Source organism: Rattus norvegicus, chromosome 2 (genome assembly GCF_021556685.1).
Source record: "Rattus norvegicus strain SHRSP/BbbUtx chromosome 2, alternate assembly SHRSP_T2T, whole genome shotgun sequence".
NCBI lineage: Eukaryota > Metazoa > Chordata > Mammalia > Rodentia > Muridae > Rattus > Rattus norvegicus.
Genome location: NC_141535.1, coordinates 140,515,369 through 140,539,603, shown reverse-complemented (window position 1 = coordinate 140,539,603; position 24,235 = coordinate 140,515,369). Strand labels below are relative to the sequence as shown.

General features: G+C 42.0%; 1 protein-coding gene across 12 annotated transcripts in view; it reads left to right on the top strand.

The window, feature by feature from the left end:
• The first annotated feature begins 5,380 nt into the window (after positions 1-5,380).
• Positions 5,381-24,235, top strand: part of Ccna1 (cyclin A1) — a 46,347-nt gene continuing 27,492 nt past the window's right edge. For all 12 annotated transcript variants that reach the window (XM_087619430.1, XM_087619429.1, XM_087619428.1 and 9 more), the window contains exon 1: positions 5,381-5,462. The gene's annotated coding sequence lies outside the window, so the exon portion shown is untranslated. The remainder of the gene's footprint in view (positions 5,463-24,235) is intronic.

The following is a 24,235-nucleotide window of genomic DNA, read 5'->3' as shown; positions in this document are numbered from 1 at the left end:
CTGGCAGGACTTGTTCTCTGTATCTCTCTGTGAAGACAAGTGTGGTGGAAAGACAAGACCAACTGGATTGGAGATGTTGCACTTCTTGATGTGCCTACACTTGACATCTTTAAAAACCCCAGCATGGGGCTAGCGACAGCTCAGTCCTTAGGAGGACTTGCTTGCTGCTCTTGCAGAGGACAGTTTTGATTTCCAGCACCCAACCACTCATAATTCTGGTTCCAGGGGATTCAACGCCTTCTGGTTGCTGAACGTATCAGGCACCGATGTGGTGCATGACAAACACTCATGCACACAAAATAAGGATAAGTCTTCAAAAAAATAATAAAAATACAGTCAGATTTACTAAGGCTGTGGAAGGGCCTGACTGTACATTTTGAGGGGGTGGGGGTGGGGTGCTGGTGCACAGCCTGTATTCTAAGTGACATAGAACCCAGGTGTGCTCTATGAAAAAGAAAAAGAAGACAGGGATTTGTTTGGTAAAAGCGAGGTATGGTGCGGGGATAGGAGATGCCTCTGCGAGACAAGGCTGAAGCATCCCTTCCCCCTGAGGTACCAGCCACACCATACCCGGTATAGTATAGAATAGAGTTATTTAGGGCATAGGGAGAAGAGTTGAGGGAGTAGAGACACAGAAAGAGAAAAGCAGAGAGAGAGAGGGGGGGGGGGTGGTGGCGGGGGGGCGGCGGCCATGAACACATGGAGAGAGAGGGGGAGGGGAATGGGGAGAGAAGGGTAGTTGGGGCGGAGCCTAGAAGGAATACTAACCCCAGGGAACTTCTTACAGGTGCTGGTCTATAAGAATGTTACAGGACTTTCTTCTGAAACCTACAAGAATTTTAAAGATCTCCAGTTGATTTTGTTTCTTTTCTTATTACCTTTTCTGCGGAAGTGTGTGAATGGAACTGCAATCTTTCCCTACAGTCCAGGGGTCTGGAGTTAACTAGACTCCCACCCCCACCACGCTACCTTTATCCCCCAAATCATCAACAGCGAGACGCTGCCTGCTCTAGCCTCCTTTCTCTTTGACTTTAGCCATGAAATCTTAGAGTCCCCGCCTGCCATCTTTGTAAACTAAAGGATACTGAATGTATCACATTCAGTAAACAAGGCACTGAATGACCAGTGTTCCAGTTGTGTTGGTTTGTGTCACTTTCTTTTGAAATTAGTCTGCAATTGGATCAGCACAGAAGGTGGCTGTGAAACACCGTACACAGGAGTAGTTCACTCAACACCCTCCAGCAGGCTCAGAGCGGCCCGTCCCGCCCGGCATGCCAAAAACATAGCACATGTCTCAGCACATCCGCAGGACAGCGCCGAAGCCTGGTGTCTAGCTTCTTTTTTTTTTTTAAAGATTTATTCATTTATTATATATAAGTACACTGTAGCTGTTTTCAGATACACCAGAAGAGTGCGTCAGATCTCTTTACAGATGGTTGTGAGCCACCATGTGGTTGCTGGGAATTGAACTCAGGACCTCTGGAAGAGTAGTTGGGTGCTCTTAACCACTGAGCCATCTCTCCAGCCCGGTGTCTAGCTTCTTATTTTGGAAAAAAAAAAAAAGGGCTTCAAGAAAACGCAATTGACACTAGCTGTGCATGTGCTTCCCACAGTTTTCTTCAAAGAAACCTTCAACATAGCCATGGGACATGCTCAACACCAAGACATGTATGCTGGGTCAGTACTAGTAACTAAACTTAGCATTAATATTTTTATGTTCAGTCATATTTTTGAATGGAGAAGTACACATACATAACTCTGAAAAAGCACCACCACCTTCTGGGGGTAGAGGTTCACCTTGTTTCTCTATGGTCTTATCTTGTTCCACAAAGAGTCACCATTAGCCCTTGTGAGCTCCACCATCGTCGTATCTTTAGAGTCTTTCACTGTTCTAGGACACTTTCCTTTCCTCTTGTGGATTTTTCTAAAAGCCTTCCCCTTTTAACTCTAAACGATTCCTTTTCCTTTCCCCATGTGACCGACATTTGTTAAACACAGGCCTTCATAACCAGGTTCCTGTTTTTGCGCTGCCAGGAAAAGAAACATTGCTTTCGAAATGCTTCTGAAGAGTCAATAAACCTGGCCAACTTCCCAAGATGCCTCACCCCACTCTTACTCTCTCTGCCCTGCTCTCACCACACTCTGCCTGCAGCTGTTCAGGGCAGACACAGAGATCCAGCTGCTTGCTTGCTAAGTCTCTCAAATGCCACACATTCCATGGAACTGGATCCTCTCTCCATCAAAATTGTCACACAGTGCTCAGTGTCCCCCCTCCCCCTTCAGCACTACCCTTAGCTGCTATGTCTCTCCTACCCTCTACACTTCTCAATATTTCAAGAGTAATTACAGGAACCCATCAATGCCTATATTTACTCACTGGTTCTGTTTATGAGAAAAAGAGTTTAGCTGAAATTCTAAGCACAAATGAGTTCTGAAAAACATTACTTACAAAAGGCTGGAGACCAATGTGTTTTCTCTTCAGAATGGTTACCCATCAGACTGGAGAGACAGACGGTGGCTAAGGGCACTGACTGCTCTTGCAGAAAAGCCTGGTTCAGTTTCCAGCACCCACATAGCAGTTCGCATACACCTCTAACTCCTGTTCCAGGGGATCAGACATCCTCTTCCGGCCTCTGTGGACACTATGCGCATGTGGTACACAGAGGTGTGTACGGGTAAAACACCAATACGCATAAAAATAAACAAACCTTTAAAAAGGCATAGTATACCTGGGAGAAAAACCATCTCATACGCTCCTTTTAAGGAGGGGTTCTGGGGAAGATGAGTGAATAGATGTTGGCATTTTCTTAGCCTTGGGGGGATGGGATGCATAGCTTTTACGTTATTGTGACATGGACTGGTGTGAGCACAGGTACAGACATCTGGCATGGGGTTCAATGATATTTAAATATATAAGAATAAATAACCATCCATCTCACGTAGTGTCAGCTGTATGAATTATTTGTGTTTCCTGTTTTCATCCCAATACAAGTTAGATCTTAGCATTATACACAAGGAAATGTTTTTTAAAGAAAAATCACAATTGCTTGCTACCAACTGGTGCTTATGGCTCTAACTCTCAAGGTCATTGACACTGCTTTGGAGGAGACAGTGATTTGGGAGTATTTTTAATGTATCAACAACATGAGATTCTTCGCTTTGTCTGTCCCGCCCGCCCTCCCTCCTCCTAGTTTGCTGACACATTAGCTACCCATTTCAGCTGCTGAGCGTGCAGGAATGAACAACACAGCACGTCCCCTGCTGTCAGCAGGATGAGCACAGTGAACAGATGGAGGCGGAAGAGCCATTGATTAAGAGAAAGACTTAATTTTTCAAAATCATGTTTATTAATCACTATTTTTTTTTTTGCTTTTCTGTAATTCCTAAGATGCTCTGTCCAGATATTTTCACTGTCTCCTTGTGTAATAAACACTGGTGAGAAGCTACTTCTAATGTGCCGTTCGTGTGTCCTTCCTGATAAGCTGTAAGTGTAATCGGTTAGCTGGCACAGTGCTCAATATTGAAGCCAGTCTCTGAAATGCTTTCATTTCTGAGGGCAAAAGTAAACTAAACACCATAGGCTGCTACATATCACCATTAAGGAATACTGTTGCAGTTTTTCTCTACATACTTCTACTTTTCTCCAAATTAAATCAGCCACTGGTTTGTTCCTCTTCCTCCTGTCCTTTCTTTCTTTTCTCCCAAGTGCTGACATTTTGTCTGCTTCATTTTTGTACCGAGACTTTAAACAGCAAGAGGCCTGGGCAGGATGAAAACCACAGCACCCAGTAAGCCATCTAGTCTCTTAATAATTGTAGCAAAATCTGCAGTCAGAAAAATTAGAATTTTTAGTACTATTTCACTCTATCCCTCCAAATCCTGCTGTGATTTTTACAGATTTTTTCCCCCTCTAGGTTTTAGGTTTCATCTGGAACCATGCCTGTTACACGCCAGCTGTGACAAATGCTTGGATTCTGGTTTGGAGCATGTCCAGTCCCAGTTGCTTCCCTCAGGAATCACAGAAGATCCCTTGCCAGACTTAAAGAAGAGTCAGAGTCAGCAGCCTTTGTTTCAGGTGACTTTGCCACGCTTCCCAGGTCACTGATTAGCTTTGCAAAGAAAGGGCCTGGAGAGACGCCTCAGCAGTTAAGGGTCCTGGCTGCTCTTGCAGAGGTTCAATTCCCAGCATCCACATGGCTCCTCACAACCATCTGTTAACTCTAGTTCCAAGGGATGCCCTCTTCTGGGCTCCTCGGGTTCCAGGCAAGCATATGGTACATATAATGCAAGCAAACAATCATGTGTGTGTGTGTGTATGTATGTATGTATGTATGTATGTATGTGTGTGTGTGTATGTGTGTATATGTATATATTATGTACACACATATAATAAAAAACAATTGGTAAAAGGACTGCATTCATAGGACCCATGAAATCCTATTCTTACATTGCTATTCCCGTTGCTATCCTTTCAGACTCACTCGGAGTTTCCGTGCCTATGCAGCAGCCCTCACCGTGCACAGGGCAGCGAACTCACTGCATGTGGAAACATGGACCCGGCACTGTGAGCTCTTACCTTCTAAAGACAAAAGCATAGTGGAAGGTAGACAGAGAATCAGCCCTAAAAGTAAAACCGCCTACTCCTTAAATGACTTCTGAAGACTAGGGACGGGGGCATAGGTAAAACAATAGCATTGGCGAGACTGTCCACCAAGATGAAACCTTCAAGCCGCTTGCTTACGGTTCCCTTCCAGAATTGAGGAGTGAGTCACAGGAGGAAGGGGGGAGGGGGGAGCGGGGTGCAGCGCCTGGCCTGGCCTTGGGGAAACAAGGAAACTCACTGAAAAGGCTCTTTCATTCCCCTGGCAGAGGCAGCCTTGCAGCTGGGGCCCCCACTGCTCTGATGATACCCATGCTGGCTGGTGGCCTCTTGAAAGAGCCTGGTAGAGACTGGTCTTAACCTCAACCTCTAGTAATGGGGGAGGCAGTTTAAATGACCACCCAGCAAGTCAAGAGAATCTACTCAATTTAAATTTTAGCTTGGCAGTCTGTCTTTTGAGACCTAGGATAGCAGCTCCAGGCTATTCACAGTGATAGCAAAGCCCATGTCGGCTCAAATCTCTCAGGCAAAATGGCTTGCTCTTTGCATCGAGTCCAATATTTATTCAACTGTAGCAGCCATCATCTGAAAATTGAAATCTGAAAACATCCCATTAGCTTTTTGAGCACTCACTCTTGCCCTAAATGGAAATTCCATCCGTGCGTTGTGTTTTACAAATTAAAGACTTCATGTAAACCGGAGAGTTTCTTGATGAAAAACTACATTTCCCAGCTTCCCTTGCGGATTACGGAACTCACATCTACTCTTGTAAGGGTCCTTGTTAGCCTTAGGCTTTTTGGTCCTCAGTACATGTGGGTTACAAAAGCGCCCCTTACTGTGAATAAACACGGTTCCATCCCAGGTAAGACCAGATCTTTCTTTCTGCCTTCATCTTTCTATGGCAGCTTTTATATAATTTAATATAAAGTGCTGAAGATTCTGGGTGAAATCTAAGCCTAATAGTAGCTCAAGCCTTCTCACAAAAAACCTCCCTGGGTCTCACAGGAAACCTCCCTGGGTCTCATAGGGCACTCAGCCATGGGCCAGGTAACATTTTCTTTTCACTTCTGTGTCCTTTCTCTCTCTCTCTCACTCTCTCTCTCTCCCTGACAGTCTGACGGAGGTGGGAGGCTAGAATGTGCAGTAACATAGCAGAACACTGGGCCGAGGTAATGGATTGGACCTAATTCAGAGGTGCCCTGGGTAGGTCACTGGAGTTTTCTTCTGTCTCGAGACCCGCTTAGTCAAAGGCTGGAGACTTCCCACTAACTGTGAGAAAGTTTGGCTAAGAATTCTAATTCCGGAATTCTCTGCTGGTCCGACACTTGATCCACCGAAAACCCCGAGAAACTTCCACTGGCCCCGCGGTTCCTTAACCCTGGAACTGTAATGGTTAGGGAGGCCCTCTTACTTTTCCAGGAGCATTTGGTCATTTCAAGACTTAGAGGCTGCCCTCTCTAAGTGACTGGATATTGATATTTACCTCGTCTCTGCCCTGCCATGGCTTCCAAATCCTCCATTCCAAATAATACACCCTCAGCCTGGCTGCAGGCTAATTGAAAAGTTCCGTTTAGGAGACCTTATACCGAGTTTATGTGTTCAGCACCCCATCCTAATCTGTCTTTCATATACGTTGGATAAGTGACTATTGCAGGCCCAAATTCGGAACTATTGATTTTTAGTATCAACTGATTTAAGTAACTCCACAAGGTGAAATGCTAGCATGGTCCAGTGCCCTTTCCCCATATAGCTCACTTCACTTTAATCTCTCTCAAGGCCTACAACCACGCCAAGAACCCAGAATGCTCAGCTCTTCTGCAGTCCTCCACACATGCATCTTTATTCCTGAGATAGTGTAGAGTCCCTCTGTCTTGGGTCTCTTTGGCCCACTTGCGTTTCTTCCTCTCCAAACCTAGAAAATCCTGCTTGTCCTCCTTAACAGCTAAGGGGTATAGGCATGTCAGGTTGTCTGTTCCATTTACAGATCCACTCAAATTCATTATAGGATATGTAGTTCAATGGGTTCAGTCTTATGGGGCATCAAACACCATTTGGGTATGGATAATATTGAAAATTTTTTTCATGCTCTTAGACCCCACTGAGAAGGCTGGCTCTGAGGCTTGGGTCACATGTCTCTGTGACTAGGAGAAGGAAAACAAAACAGAACACTCAGGAAAAGATTCTTTGCCCTTGACAAGGACTAAAAAGGAAATTGTTTCTTAAAGCAGTCACGAAGGGCAAGGCCACTCCCTCAGTGACACACTTCCTCCAACAAGGCCACACCTCCTAATAGTACCACTCCCTGGGCCAAGCACAGTAAAACCACCACACAAGGTACAATAAGATTTAAAACACCAAACAGTGTATGTCTGATGATTAAGGCTCATAAATTTCTAAGTTTCTCGTTGCTGACTTTGTTGAACTTTAGTGATTTGGCAAAATTGAGTCATTTTGCATGTTATAAAACAGAAAAAATGAGGTTCCCAGTCTCTTGGTGAACTGTATGTTTTAAAATTTATTTTCTCACTAAAGGATCTTCAATTTAAGAATTATAATTTCCTAAGGCTCAAACTTAACAGGGATAAACTTGTGAAATCCTAATCTTATAAAAGGAACAAACTTAATTTGAACTGTTAAAAATAATTAAGCTATATAAGTTAATAGTCATGCTGAGTACAAATGCAAATTATTTATAGAGAGAAGATCAAGGCTAATTTTTACCTCCATTAAATAGCCTTCCCTACATATTATCAAATTTAAGCCTAAAGCAAGGGGTTCAAACAAGTCTAAAGTAAACTTGAAATTCGTTTCATGTAAAATAATATTTAAAATTAGATACTTTTTTACTAGATATATTTTAAAGATTGGTTATAAAAGACTGAATTCTTAAGTAAAGTGGGTTGAATTTACAATACACTTGCAGGGCAGGAAGGGCCGAGGCTAGGTAGTTCCCTTGGATGGAGCACAAGCTCCCTTGAGTGGAGCTCCATCCCATCAGAATAAGATGCTGTTAGCCTCATTACAGAACAAGGATGCTTGGGATATAGGTCCTTCCAGAAGAATACTGCTTTTGCCTCTAGCTACATAGGCCTGGCCAGCTCTGGCTGTGTAGGTCTGACTGGCTCTAGTCATGTCGGCAAAACCAGAAAAAAAAATCCTCTTCTTTATCTAAAGATGAATTCCTCCTCATGTCTCACTTGACAACAGGATGGATTCTCTTGCCCAATGGAGGTTCTCAGAGTCTGCAACCACATCCTAAATGTCTTAAACAACAAAGAGGCAAATAGCAATTAACTCTGGCCACACTGTCCCTCTAACGGATACTTGGGGATGCTGTGAACCTACATGCTAGTTCAGTTGTTATGCTGTTTCCACTGCCATTCAGTTCTTCCTCTTAGCAAAAGCTAATTACAGCATCCACACCCCAGTCACCCAATTTCCCTGACTGAAGGAGGATGCCAGATCGTCTGTCAAACCCATAGACTTCGGCAGTAATGTTCGTGGATATTTTCTAAGAAATTCCAAAGCCAGTATTTGTCAAAGTTCATTTAATGTGGTCAGCTTGCTTTACAATTGTGCCTCTAAACAGCCAGTCTATTTTAGATGGAATGACGTTAAGAATAATGCTTCCGGGGGCTGGGGATTTAGCTCAGTGGTAGAGCGCTTACCTAGGAAGCGCAAGGCCCTGGGTTCGGTCCCCAGCTCCGAAAAAAAGAACCAAAAAAAAAAAAAAAAAAAGAATAATGCTTCCCGCTGTCACTATGTGGTGATTTGGAGATTTGACCATCGGTAGAAGGGATAAAGATTTGGCTTTAGACCTCTTTGCCAATTCAGTCTCTGCTACATGTAATTATTTATTACAGATTTGGCATGACTCACTGCTTTCATTTTTCATCTGTTGGTTGAGTGTATGGAAGGAAAATGTTGTGGAGAAATTTTAAAAGATTCTGATAATAGGGTTAATTTTAGAAATCTTTGTAAAATGAATCATTTCTTGACAGGACAGTCACTGTCTTTGGGAGTATGGTGTTTTGATTAGGAATGGCCTCCATAGACTCCTGTGTTTGATTCGGCCCATAGGGAGTGGCACTATTAGGGGGTGTGGCTTTGTTGGAGTAGGTGTGGCCTTGTTGAAAGAAGTGTGGAGGTGAGCTTTGAGGTATTCTATACACAAGCAATGCCCAGTGTGGTACACTATGCTACAGATCAAGATACAGAACTCTCAGCTTCTTCTCCAGCATCATGTCTGCCTACACACTGCCATGCTTCCCACTGTGATGATAATAGACTAAGCCTCTGAAACTGTAAGACAGCCACAATTAACTGTTTTCCTTTATAAGAGTTGCCATGGTCATGGTGTCTCTTCTCATTAATAAAACCCTGACTAAGGCAGGAAATACACCTTTTAGATTAGAAATTGAAAATCACTTCTTTTTGAAGAATACAGCTTAGATTGACTATGCAGTCTGATATTTACTATATAATCTTGGAATATAAGTATAACAGTTTGGTGCTAATTAAAATATGTAAGCTATGTTTTCAAATAGTAGATATAATCATTTAAAGCAATGGTCTCAATTTAAATTTTTTTTTACCTTAGCAAATTGTTTCTAACTAAAATAGTGTTTTACCTGAGATATAATCTGGTTTTTTTCATTAAGTAATAGATGATATTATTCATATCTGAAACAAATATATAAAGGTCATCATATGTCAAAGCACAGAATACCACTTAGATACCTTGTGTTCAAATTTATTCTTTGGATGCTAAATTTTACTGACTTCTTTTTACAAAGCATCCAGGTACATCTTTTCTATGTTGGAGTCTGGTGTAAGTAAATAGGTAATACAGTTACTTTATTCTTCTATAGAACTCTGGTACATGGTTCAGCCAGTCCTGCAATTGCATTTAACCTGATGTAAAATCTGTATTTAACTTTACCTTATATTGATTCATGTTAACCTTGATGTATACAGTTTCCTTGTGCGACTTTGTTTCTTAATGTTGTATAGCTATTAATACCTCCTGACTTGTACTCAGGATGTTTGCCAACTGCTGAGTTTTGTTATAGACCTTTGGAAGAAACCTCTTTTGAATCTTCCATAATTGTTCTTCTATCATCTATGAAGCAAGTTACGGAGATTGGTGCCCCATCCCGTAAAAGCAGTTCGGGTGACCTCTAAGAGGGGAGTAGTGGGCCATCCAATGCATCTCTTCTTTAACCACTCTGGGCATTGTTTTAGGGACTCAGAGCTAATTCAGCTGGACTTCTTTGCATCAGTTAACCTCTCTGTCTCACCAGCACAGATCAGCCCCTTCAGGAAGGTTCAACTCCTTGGCTGCAGTACTCCAAGATTAAAAAGATCTGACCTCTGCTAAGAATGGGATCTTTGCCCTCTTCACACAGTGCTGTTTCCATGCCAGCAATTCCTAACTGGTTTTAAAGGAGCTTAAGGACACAGGGACAAGGTGAAACTTCCTTCTGGTTCCCTTCCAATCTGGCTCCTCTTGATCACTCTTTCCTCTCTGTTATCATCATACTTACTTTTTAAAAAATGTTTTACTTACTGTCTTTCAATGTCTTGGTTGTTTTTAAAATGCTTTCCTTGGTCTTGCCAAGGTTGGACCCCCAGTGCAGGGGAATATGGGGGAGGGCAATAAGGGGGATGTATAGGGGGAATACCCGTATGGGGGAAGGGAGAGGAGGGAATGGGGCTTATGGACAGGAAACTGGGAAGGGGAATAATCTTTGAAATGTAAGTAAAGAAATATATAATATATAATTAAAAAATGTTTTCCTTTCTGAACTTCACTCTATACCAAAATGTTCCACTCAAGTTCTTCTAATTGTTCTCACCTTATTTGTTCCTGACACATGAGCAAAAAAGACCCTTTAGATGTTGTGGAGAAACTGGCTAAAAGGGACCTTCCTCCCTTTTACCCCAGGCCAGATACAATTCTTTACATTAGTCCTCTGGTTTCACCTGTTCACTTCCTTTGATGATCTGTAGCTGCCTGCTACTTCTGCTAGCTCATTGTGGTCCAACAGTCCTGGCAATGGGACCAGTCACTGTCACCCTGAATCAACTCTATGTCTACTTTCTCTCACCTACCCAGTCTGTCTCTCCTGCCTCTGCTCCTCCCCCTCCACTAACCTTTCCTGAAAAATCTCCCAGTTCTCCACTGTAGCCAGATCATCTGTTTACAGCTCTCTAATAATCATTTTACAAATCTCTCCAGGAGGAACACAGGACAGCAATAGCCTGATCCATCACAGCTGATCAAGTTAAGACTCTCCCTCTGCTTCTTGACCTGAGGACCCCCTCTTCAATGGACTCAGAACTAACCCCTCTAACACAGACACTCATCTGCAGAAAACATCTATTTTATCCCCTGCAAATTTTATCCCTTCTAAGAGTTAAAAATGATACTTTCTTGTTGAAAGACTACATTTCCCAGATTCCCTTGCAGACTATGGAAATCATTTCTGCCCCATGAGGATCCTGTCTCTCTTCTTCTATAGACATTTTGGCTATCTGCTCACAGGAGTTACAGAAGTGACCCTCACACTGAACATGGTCCCTCCTAAGGTCAGACCAAGCCCCTCTTGCTTTAAATCATCTAACACAAACCTGCATTCAGAATGTTGTATATAAATCTGTATATAAAATATTAATAAAATTCACTTTTAAGCTTGGGTCCTATCCCATACAAATTCCCCCAAAGCTGTATGGGCCTGTGTTGTGTACTTCATGGATCAGAGTAAAACGATACTTAAAAAAGCTGTACGATGTCATATAATGCAGTGGAAAACTTTTGACCTACAGTTTGATGAACTTATAGATATAGACACTTGGTCAGGGGCGTTCAGGCCTACTGTAAGCAGAAGCAACTGACAGAATGGAAGAGAACATCTGCTGTCCTGGTCTATAGGGGGCAGAATGAACCCAGGGAACGACAGATAAAGGAGAGGGTTACTCTCAGACTCTACACAGCCTGCCTCCCTGTAGTCAAACACCGGGCATTTCCGATTCTTTCTTCTCTACCTACCTCCTATGCCCCAATGCCAATTTTAGTACCAAATCTTGGTGTCATTTGAGGCTTCTTTGGGAGAGATTTGTGCCAAATCTCTAAAGCTTGCTCTAAGCTACAGCATTGTTCAGAAGATAGACATTCGCCAGGCTCACTCCACGCCTCAAGGTCATACTTTGCTAGCATAAGACTGCTTCCAGGGGCCTGTATCCTTATTGTCTGGATGGTGATTCTGGCGCTATTCTTTCAGGAGAGGGTGGACTCGGGAAGGAAGTTCCAGATCTCATAAGATACTTGTCATGCTCATAGCCTGGGTTTGCATTTTCTCAGGAGAGTTCCTTTCTTCAGCAGCAGAAAGCTGGCTCTGAGTTCAGCATGCAGCAGCTTAGCTGTGGCCTGTGGTATGTCTGTTTTGTCATTGCATTTCATCACAGATTGCTTCCTTCAGACACATGTCAGGCTTCACTTGAAGCTCTTGACTTCTAGAAGGCCTGAGAGCCCATGTGGCAGATGAGGGATGTGTTTGATGGATGATGTTGTTCCCAAGCAGAACCATTTCCTCCTGTGCCACCCTCTGTGCCACTGCATTTTTGTGACCGTAGTTTTAAAAGATGTGTGTGTGTGTGTGTGTGTGTGTGTGTGTGTGTATGTGTGATGAGAGCGAACCATCTCCATCTTCCCATCATTCTGTTGCTCTCTCCTGCTTCATTTCATGCATCTAGTCTGCCTGGATTCTCTGACATGGACCAGGGTACGTTGTGGACTAGGTTTGGTCGGAGACCCTGTCTCAAAAAGTAAGGCAGAATGCAACTGAGGAAGGCACCCACAAGGATCGTGAGTCATGGAACCAGGACTGCTGGTACGTCTTTGTCACCCTGCCATTTCATGCTATCTTAGACAAGCTGTCACTTTGTTTCTGTCTTAGGGCATTTGCAGTGACTTCCTTGGCATCATGGCCTCAGTGGGAACATTAGATTCTTCTAATCCAAATCTCTCTCCCCTCCCCTCCCCCTCCCTCCTCTCTGAAATGTATCATTTCATTTTGAGAAAGTTAATTTTCCCAATGAAATGTTAAAAAGTCTTCTGTCAAAATTCCTCAGTCACCTTAAGTCAGGAAGACAATAGCTATGTTTTTTTTAAAGTTCATTAGACTAGAAGACCTGACTACTAATTATTACTGAAATATAATTGAAATTCATAACATGTCAAGAATATTTCCTTTTTTAACAAAACTTCTTCTTAAAATGTGGAAAGGGAATAAAAAGAAGAATTCCAGGCAGTTCCCCCACAGGATTTGTTAACTGTGTTTTGATCTCTGTCCATTGAAAGATCCAGATACCCACTCCTCTGATTCAAATCTGAAGCACTGTGGTTTGATCTAGTTTACCCCCTGTGAAAAGGATGTCAGAGTTCAAGCGCCATGGTGGGGAATGAGAGGGCAACAGTTTAATGCTCTGTAGGGAAGGAGCCTTCCAGGGAGACCCATGTATAGATGCATTTGCCTGCTCTTTACCAATTTCCTTGCCTTTGTCCTGGGCTCTACAGCGCTACCCTGTACCAAGCTCAAGTAGTCTTGATTTCTATCTGACACTCAGACAACCCAAAGGATGTGATGTGTAGGTTTTTTTTCTTTCTTTTTTTTTAAGTACTATATTCATAACCCTGAGCAATTCAGAGCTTCTCAAATCTCCACTGCTCTCTTCAGCTCCCTGGTTGTGTCCTCTACCAACCTTTCTCCCTCCTGAGCCTGGTGACTGACAGATGATTCTTCTCTGAATACATCTGGCTTAGGTCTGATCCTACAGGGGCTTTCCTGCTGCATCACCACCAGCACTGAGGGGTGTGCATGGCACATCTTCTATGCTTTATGTTTGTTCCCAAAATGCCTTTCACATGGTTATCACATTTGTGGAAAACAGGCTGGGTACACTGCTTGGAAGCTATTTGCAGTCAAAGGGGTGGGTATAACATTTCCTTATGCTTTATCATGTGAAAGGTGAGTAAGACTTTCAAGACATTTTTGATGAATTTTGCATGAGGCCATAGGCTGGAGATAACTACACCTTGGTCTAGTGACATGTCTATGTTTCAGGAATAAGAATGGTTGGAGCCAAGTGGCCTGATCCTGGCCCTTCCCATCCCAAGACAATTGAATTTCAAGGCAGCCTCATTAACAGTTGCTATGAAACAAATCAGGCTATAATAGGATTTTTCATTATTAATGTGTAACAAACCATCCTATGTTTCCTTGGAGAAGGCATTGCCTTCTGAGGAAAATATGCAAACAATGAAAGTATTCTTTGCTTGACAAATTATCCTAAGTGCCCTGACAGCTCAAATATTTCTTTAGAGTAATTTATTAGTGAATAGGAAACGAGGCTAGGTCCATTTGGGAATGATAGTTTCCTGTCTGTCTTCCTTCTGCCGATGTTGAGTCTACTGTATCCTCCAGGTGCATAGATGGTCACAGCAACACATAAATGCAGATCGTCTTGGGCTTACGTTCTATTCTTGGAGCTTATATTTTGTCTGTATTTAAATTTGTATTGACCTTCTTGGGCATGATGGCACACACTGGGGAGGCAAAGACAGGCAGATCTCTGAGTTCAAGGGAAGTCTGGTCTACACAATGAGTTACAAGACAGCTATCACCACATAAAAAGACCCTGTCTGAACAAGCAAACAAAATTCATTGACTTTGGGTGCTTTGAAAACTCTAATTTCAAAAATTGTTTGAAGTTAGGCAGCAAGGCAAGAGCCAAGGGGATCCATCTTCTACCCTTGAGGACCAAGAGTCTGTCTGTTCCTTTCTGTCTGATACAATTTCCCACATGGACCCCAAAGATTGTAACATAGGTAAAGTGATAAAGCCAATTCCTTTTTAGGTTTAACACAGCATGTCTTTCCAAAATAGAATTGTCTTCTCATCTTTTCTCTTTCTCAAATCGTGCCAGGAAGTCCAAGCAATGGCCAGAGTCCTGAAATTCAAATGCATATTAATGTGTTAATATTGGCTTAGTGAATCAGAGGGCACTGGGGAAATCAGTTTTATACTCTTTCCTATAGTAAAAAAATTCAATTTTCTTTCAGGGTTGCCTGCATGAATTGGAGATTGGCTGTCAGGGTTTTGGGGAATGTAAATATGGTTATTACATTTGGATCTACTGTGGGGATGTTGGTCCAAGAATGAGGTGATCAATAGTTTGCATTTCATGGTTAATGCTTCAATGGAGCCACATAAAGCAAGACAATTCCTGCATGGTGTAGCACTTCCCAGAAGCAGGGAAGTTAGAACTAAAGACCTTTTGAGTTTGTCCTACTTGAAGGACAATTTTGGAGATAAAAGTTTTCAGTGAAATGCTAGACTTTTTATTAAAAAAAAAGAAAAAGAAAGCTAATCAGTCAAGTCCCAACTTCTCTATATCTGAGTAGCTGAAAACCAAGTAATTTTATTAAAACTTTTGCCTTCTTTAGGTGAAAGACTCTGGCTTGATGTAAGATCTGTTGTCTGATATCTCACATTTTGCAAGTTTTCATTAAGGAAATGATAGCTGAAACACTATGAGGACTCCAGGTCAAGGCTGTTTGCTAAGCCCCGACTATAAAGATCCTTCCAGATCAGCTGATGTTCCCTACAGATCCCAGGGAGAGGCACTGTTGTCCACTCTAGGCAGCTTTGCACCATGCACTTACCTTTGTAACACTCCTCAATGGGGGAAAACAGGGGGAAAAAGACATTTAATAAACCCTGAGAATGGGAGAAATGTTAGAGTCAATGCCTTCTAGCTCTGGATCTCACCCAATCAGAAGTGGCCGCCTCACTCAACTGTCTTATCCCTTCTGAAATCAGCTAGCACAGGGAGCACCCTGTTCACCAGATGGGCATTTGGCCATTATTTGTTTAATGAAGTTCAGCAGAGCAAACAATTGTTAAATTGTCTGTTATTCTCTAGGTACATAAAATGCAGTTCTGCGTTAGTCTTTGGTGTAATATTCCACTATAATGGTATAAGTAGGAACATATATTTAATTTCCCCCATTCAAACTGCTGCTGGAAGACCACTGCAGTTCCCAGCCATGTCGAAAGGGAGGTCCTGTGCTGGGGCCGCAGGTTAAGTTAACTGAACTATCTTCTAGTGGTGTGTTTTTACAGCTCCCTCCATCCTGCTACAGTGTGGTGGAGCTTGAGGAGAGGGCAGATAGCCCGGGGACAGACTTAGAAATACCACAGACTCCCCCGCTTAGTAGCTTTTATCACACACGCTAGTCCCAATCTCCACTGATGGTTACTGTTAACTTTTTATCCAGTTTCATATTTTCCATTCTGGAGGAAGGATCCTTTGAGCTCCTCACCTCACCCATCTGAGCATCCCACATCTTCGTTATCTTTTATTCCCTCCATCACTAGACCCTACGTGTTAACATATTATATATAATATCTTTAGCACACTTTTCTCGAGGGTAGAACTGTTTGCCCACTTGTCTCAAAGCCCAACATGTTCACCTTAACATCTTAAAGAATGCACCATGGTAGCCTAGCTGTAGGGCAGTTGTAGATCGATTACCCACACATGTGAGGCTCCACGTTCAATCTCTGGTACTACAAAAATAAATGAACAAACAGACTCCCACAGAAGACTCAAGTCACTGAAAAGTATTTCACTGGGCAAAGGAGAATATGGTTAATTTGTTTGAGAAACTGAAGTCAGTTCCTTTATTGAAAGTATCAGCAGAGCTTTGAGAGGCTCATATGCAGTCCAAGAGTTTGGAAAAAGAAAGTCTAATACAGTTTTCCATAGACAGATCCATCCAGCCCATTAACAACCCTGGGAAATGGCACACAATGAACACCCAGGCGGCGGCAGCTCTCTGTTGCCCTCTTGTGGTAAGTTGCTTCACTTCGGTCCTGTTCAGGGTTTAAAAGCCGCCTTAGTTTTCCCGCCTCTGTTCAGGTCAACAGAGCTGTTTGTTTCTCCCATGCACAAACGGTTTTCAAGGTCATATAATAGCACACAAGGATTCCTGGAAGGAAAACGGCAGGAACTGCTTGTGTAGAAATTACTTCTTGGCTGGATAGTTTCCTAGAATTCTTACTAGTTATAACTAAAGAAGCAGTTCTGTGTTCGATCTTAAAAAGATAGTGCCGTTCCTCAGCCTGCGAGGTCATGATGAATTGGATTCAAAGGACACTTGAGGCTGAGTGGCTTTGCGCATGGCTCACTCTGATACCACCTGTTCACAACCCAGCTTTGCTCGGCCATGGGAAAAGATAACAGGGATAAGTGAGGAATCTCTAAGAGTATATTGTTGGAGCGTGAAAAGTATCACCTGACTTCTACTTAAGCCCTAACACAGCCAGATACCAAACTTAAGGTGTTGCAATGTATCGGCAGTTTTTAACCAGTGACAGCCGAACCGGTTGGAAAAGATGAGGGTGGCTATAACAGGGTGGAGCATAGGGATATGCAAGTAGGTAAACTGATGCATGTTGGAAATGGTGTGTGGGCTGGAGAGGGACAGGATGGTAGAGGCCAAATAGACAGCTGGTATTTGCTAATTAATACCGTCGTTGTGGAATAAGAAAAATAATTACTAGTGATTATTTTCAGATATACAACCATAGAGATATAATTGTTTTCAACGTTGACTTTTACAGGATCGCGTGCTCATTAACAACTTTTTTTAAAGTGTCAAGCTCTGTTAATTTGGAAGCTGTTCATATTAATAAGTTTTATGGGTTTTGTAATGTAGCTAAGGAGTGCATGGCTTTAGCATTTGCAGTTACACAGGATGACGGCAGCTTCTTTACAAGGGTGACTGAAGAGGTTCAGAGGCTTCCAATGGCTTTAAAACCTTTCCTATATAATACGACAAATCTGAAAATACCCTTGAGATTATGGGGTTTCTTGGATGCTGCAGGAAGTATGAGAATTATAAATCCACGCACGCACGTGCCCGTGTGTGTGTGTGTGTGTGTGTGTGTGTGTGTGTGTGTGTGTGTGTGTGTTTACAGTCAAAGATTCTCAAGTGAGAGTCATCATTGCTTCTTCTTCTACCATCAGTAAGAGTCAACATGGAGGGAATAGTGACAATAATATCCCACGATCACCATTTTAATGAGGATCTGGCTTTTCAAGTGTCATACCTTTTCTGAGGCTTCCATTTTAATTCTGCAGCCTTAATGCCAAATGCAACCAAATGCAGTTGAGACAGTTTTGTGGGGGGTGGGGGTGGGGGTGGAATTGTTTATCTTTTCCCGTGTGTGCTACATCACTGAAATGAATGTCTGCCCACAGACATTGCTCCTGGGCTACCTCATATTAAATATATACAGAAACCAGAATCATGATTTTAAAACAACAGTGTTTGCCTATGATTTTCTTAAAATTTTATTCGGTAGCTAAAAATTATTTGTTATGTGATCAAAGTCATGGAATGGTAAACATTCTGGGGTAAAGTGGATATGAGAGTAAAATTGGTAGTATAATTTGATCCTTGATAGTAAATTTTATTATTTAAAATTTAAACGCCCTAAATAAGTATCTCTTTTATATCATTAGAGGAAATTGGAGCTCTGATGTCTGAGAGTGCACAGGCACAGTGCAGGCAGCCCACAGGGGAGCTCTTGGTTTAATTCATGTGTGATCAGCACACATCTTCCTTGAGAAAGGACTGTTTTGTAAAGGCCTCTTGACACCAGCCAGTCTAAGGTTTAAAGTTCAGCATTTCACATAGATTTATTTCCTGCCAATAGAGTATAAAAGCAGACCCCATCTAAAGGATAATACCCCTCAGTTTGTTCCCTACATTTCTATAGAATGCCATTTTCCCATTTCCAAGGATTGGGCCATAAACTTTCATAGGTGGCATGGAGGCCGTGTGCTCCATAAGGACATGAGATTGAGTTAATTATCGACAGGAAACATTTCACCAAAACCTTCTGTGCTTAAACATGCCTAAAATAAACCGCCTGGGGTTAATCAGACTCTAGAAGTTTGAGGAACATTGGCTGCTAAGCTGTGTTGAACTGAACTGTCTTCTTGCTTCTAGCTGATCATCTCTCTACAGTCCTGTGAAGGTCGTAAAGACCTGGCATAGTGTAAACAGGGCTTCTTAAGAACATGAAGACATTAAAAAACAAAAGATACTCTCATCTAGGGACTGGAGCGTGGCTCAGTGGTTAAGAGCACTTGATGCCCTTTTCTGGTTTCCCTAGACTTCTGCACACATGTGTGAGCATGTGCTTGTTTATGTGCCTGTGCGTGTGATTTCTCTGGTATCGAAGTGTTCTGTGGCAGAAGGGTTTTGAAAGAATCCTGCCCACTCAGTTATTCGCATCTGACTATTTCAGTTAGCTTTTCTCCTTCATTGTTGACCTCTCAAGGATACCTGTGACATTTTCATTAGATCCATGCAGTCAAGTTAAAAAAAAATCAAGAAAGCATCATTGTTTCATTTGGGAACAGTGGCTTGTTTCAAAGATAAGTATTTTTATCAACTAAATTGTCCAAAAGATAGTGTTTGAGTTGTAAAATGACTGCACAATAAATAGAAATAATATCTAAACAGCTTCACCTATTCTAATTTTTCAGAATAAATTTAGATGCCTTGTGCTTTTGGGAGCTGGTACGTGTTCTAGATGCTTCTTTTTACCTTGTGACAACAGACAGCAGCAGAACCAACAGAACCCAAAGCCTTCCACTTCCAAAGCTATTCATCCCAGAGTTTCTTTGATATGTCCCCGGTGTAAATGGATCCAAAAAGCTTCTGCAGATAAACATTTGAAAGTGAGTTCTATATCATTCCTAAAATCTGGCGAGGGAAATTATCTCTTGAGGGACCCATCTCATTAAGTTGGCAGTTTTTATTAAGCTTTAATCAGCCTTTTCATTGTTGAAGAGCTCATGTTCCCAAGAGGTGTAAATTCAGACACCCAGAGCACGAAGCATAAATATATAATCTTCACAAAGGTCTAGCTGGTCTTAGACACTGGTTGGCTAATAACACAGAATTAAATAGCTCTGTCAGAATGGAATTTATCACAGACACCCACAAAAGTCACAGTGGGTGGCACACTCCAATCGACCGCACCAGGAGGGCAGTGCAGAGTTGGAACAGTTGTGAAGACTAAGCTTTGTATTTAATTAATCCTGAAAGTTTTAATTAGCAAACCGTCATACTAATTAATGTTCCTTAGATCACGGGGAAAGGAGACCAACTTTGAGGTTGACTTTAATCTGCCCTTTTAAAAACAATGGTCCTCATTCAGGAGCGGGGGTTCAATCTCAATTTAATTCCTCGTCTTGAAGACCAATCATGCCGCCTACTAATTTTCAACCACAGACTGCTGTATACAGTTTCCTATGTAAAAATCAACTAACTTAATAGTCACAGTCAGCCAGTGTAGTTTTTAGAAGTAGTTGTTTTTGTCAGCCTACAGGAAGACACTGATGCCATCTTTCTAACACTGGGCACTGTGCAGAGACTCAAAGGACATGTTTGCCCTCCATTTTAAGGTAAAAGACTTTCACGTTCTCGATTGCATTATTCTGGGTGTGTGCAACCATATGTACTAAGAGTCATAAAAGCATTACAAGTCTATCTAATTGAGCATTAAATGTTGCCAGCATGTGCAGGGAGCTTATGGTATGGCTGAGCTCACAGAGGAGCCTGGGCTCTGTGCTTCTTTTCCAAGCTAAGGGCATGTGTCAGCTCTGGGCCTTTCAACACAGGAGCGCCTGAGCCTTGGTACACAACCTTGGAGCTGTAAGCACATCACAGGCTGCCAGGAACAGTTTCCCCACCAAAGGTCCATTGTTTCTTTGCTGGAACCATCTAAATTAACGTCATTGAGTTACCTCTGTGGAATCTTTGTTCAATGGGCCTTGTGTCCACGTCACTTTCTTCAGCTGTTAATCATGCCATAGCATGACTGAGGGCCAGGAACTTGTCTGCCATAAACAAGGCCCAAGGTCCCGTACCCAGCACCACAAAGAAGCAGTGGACTGTACTTGTGAAATTTTTCCTCTGTGACAGTCTGCACGGGCTCTCCTGCAACTCTTCAGAGTGGTTAGCTGGTGATTTAGAGAAGCGATGGATGACAATGAGCTGGTGCTTGCCTGTAATCCAAGTTAAAAAAAAAACCAACAAGTCAAACAATCCCAGATTGCATTACTCATGGACTTCACAAAAACATATTGAGGAAAAGTATTCTAAAACATTATACATGCTGATTATTGATAACCCTACTTGCGAGCTAATTTCCATTGTCTAAATGAAAACTGCATGCAAAACTTTTTGGACACATAAAGATAATAGATGGTAACAGAAGAGATAAATTCATAAACGATTACGTGGACTGGTTAGTATGGATTTAGTTACATAGATTATATTGAATATAATATTAATACATTAATAATTACTTCAAAAGCAGTTTTTACTTGTATTATGTATCCATAAGTATGTGGGCAGTACCCAAGGAGGCCAGAAGATTCCCCTGGTACTGAAGTTTTAGATGGATATGAACCACCATGTGCATGCTGCAAACCAAACCTTGGCCTGCTGGAACAGCAGCCAGATGCCCTGAGGCTTCTCTCCAGCTTTATTTAAGACTTCTTGCTTTTGAAAGGTATCCTTTAACAGGAAACAAACAAAACGAACGAACAAATGAACAAAACCCACTCCATTCTCCTCCACTAAGCATAACAAAATAAGTTAGCAAAAAAGAGTTGTTACTTTTTGTTTGTTTTTTATCACCGAAAAACAAAACAAAACAAAACAAAAAACGTTCTAAGCATCACAGAAAGTCCATGTTTCCTGCAGGCAAGGGTTGTTGGTCAGAGAGGTGAAGGGCAGGGAAAGGATCTTAGAATTTCATTGCTGCTAATGTTTGGGGTTACACAGGGATGTTGAGCCAGACAGAACTTATGTCCTGAGTAGAGATGATTCTCCGACATGGGCAGCAAGGAGGAGCAGACCTGGAAGGCTCGGTCATGACAGATGGGAACAAGACATCTCCAGGAGGTTCAGCATGGATGACTAAGTTTTAAATCGGCTGTTGAATGTAGAAGTTAAAACAGTTGTAAGCACCATTGGAAATAAGGGTTAGATTTCAAATTCTGTGAGCACTGGGACCAGGTCTCTGTTAGATACTGTGACAGACCCTATTTTCCTAGCCCCCTACTACTACCTGAGGAGCCAGTAGGTGACTGCTACTTGGGAAGGGAGAGCCATATGGCCACTAGTAAGTTCCCCATTGTGGAATGGATGGTCACAGGCCCATGGGTGTGTGGGAGCCTAATTGGACTCAGAGGGTTAACACTAATTATAAAAAGAGAGTATGGAATTGGGAGGTTAAAAACTTGGGAGGCCTTGGGGCTGGAGAGATGGCTCAGTGGTTAAGAGCACTGTCTGCTCTTCCAGAGGTCATGAGTTCAATTCCCAGCAACCACATGGTGGCTCACAACCATCTGTAAAGGGATCTGATGCCCTCTTCTGGTGTATCTGAAGACAGCTACAGTGTACTTATATATAAAATAAATGAATAAATGAAAAAGTTAAAAAAAAAAAAAACTTGGGAGGCCGTTGAAGGAATCAGAGAAAGAACTGGAAAAGCTTGAAGGGGCTGGAGACCCCTTATGAACAACAATGCCAAGCAACTAGAGCTTCCAGGGACTAAGCCACTACCTAAGGACTATACATGGACTGACCCTGGACTCTGACCTCATAGGTAGCAATGAATATCCTAGTAAGATCACCGGTGGAAGGGGAAGCCCTTGGTCCTGCTAAGACTGAACCCCTAGTGAACTAGATTGTTGGGGGGAGGGCAGCAATGGGGGGAGGGTGGGGAGGGGAACACGCATAAAGAAGGGGAGAGGGAGGGATTAGGGGGATGTTTGCCCGGAAACCGGGAAAGGGAATAACATTCAAAATGTAAATAAGAAATACTCAAGTTAATAAAAAAACAAAACAAAACAAAAAAAAAAAAAAAACTTGGGAGGCCCTGAAGGTACAGAAATCAGACATTAGCTATTCCTGTATTGAGAATTTTCTGTTCTGATCTATGCCCCATTTTTAATTGGGTTATTAATAGGCTTTTTGATATCTAGTTTCTTGAGTTTTTAAAAAACTGTATTTTGGATATTAGGTTTCTATCAATGTTAGGTTGGTAAAAATCTTTCCCCATTATGTATGTAGAGTGTCGCTTTGTCCCAACGACAGTGCCCTTTGCCTCAACAGAAGCTTTTCAATATCATGAGGTTCCGTTTATTAATTGTTGATCTTAGTACCTGTGCTAATGGCACTCTGTTTAGGAAGACCTTGTCCTGTGCCACTGAGTTCAAACCTGTTCCCCCACGTTCTCTTCTATTTGGTTCAGTGTGTCTGGTTTTATGTTGAGGTCTTTGATCCCTTTGGAGTTGAGTTCTGTGCTGGGTGATAAGTATGGATCTATTTGGATTCTCCTGCATGCAGCTGTTTGACCAGAGAATTTAGATGCTTTCTTTTCTCCATTGCATGTTTCTGGCTTGTTGATCAAGAAATAAGGTAATCATAGGTTTGTGGAATTATGTCTGGGTCTTCAATTTGAGTCTACTGACCAACATGTTGGTTTTGTTTTTTTGCCAACACCATGCTGTTTTTATTACTATAGCTTTATAGCACAACTTAGAATTGGGAATTGTGGTACCTCCAGCAGATTTTATCGTTTAGGATTGTTTTAGCCATTCTAGGCCTTTTTTGCTCAAGATCTATGAGGAATTGTGTTGGAATTTTATAGGATTACATTCAATTTATAGATTGACTTTTGATAGGATGGCCATTTTTACCACGCTAATCCTTTTAATCCAAGAGCATAGATCTTTCCATCTTCTGATACCTTCTTCAATTTCCTTCTTCAAAGACTTGAAGTTTTTATCACACAAGTCTTTCACTTGCTTGGGTACTTACTCCAAGAGATTTTATTTTATTTGAGGCTGTTGTGAAAGGTGTAGTTTCCCTGTTTTCTTTGTCAGTCCCTCTGTCATTTGTATATAGGGCTACTGAGTTTTGTGAGTTAAATTTAAATCCAGCTACTTTGTTGAACATGCCTATCTGCTGTAGGAGTTTCTTGGTGATATTTTTAGGATCACTTGCAGGTACTATCATAGCACCTGCAGATAAAGATGCATAGATGTCTTTCTTTACAATATGTATCCCCTTGGTCTTCTTCGGTTGTTTTATTGCCTTGCCTAAGACTTGAAGTACTATGCTGAATAGGCAAGAAGAGAGTAGACAATCTTTTCTTGTTCCTGATTTTAGTGGACTTGCTTTGAATTTGTCTCCATTTAAATTGTTATTGGCCCTGGGCTTGCAGTAGACTTCCCCGATTATGTTGAGGTATGTAATTTGTATCCCTAATCTCTCAAGGCCTTTTATCAGGGAGGAGTGGTGGATTTTGCCAAAGACCCTTTCTGCAGCTAATGAGATGACTATGGTATTTTTTTCCTTTCAGTTTGTTTATATGGTAGATTTCACTGATGGGTTCTCATATATTGAACCATTGAGGCATCTCTTGATAGAGCCTACTTGGTTATGGTGGATGACATATTTGTTATGTTCTTGTA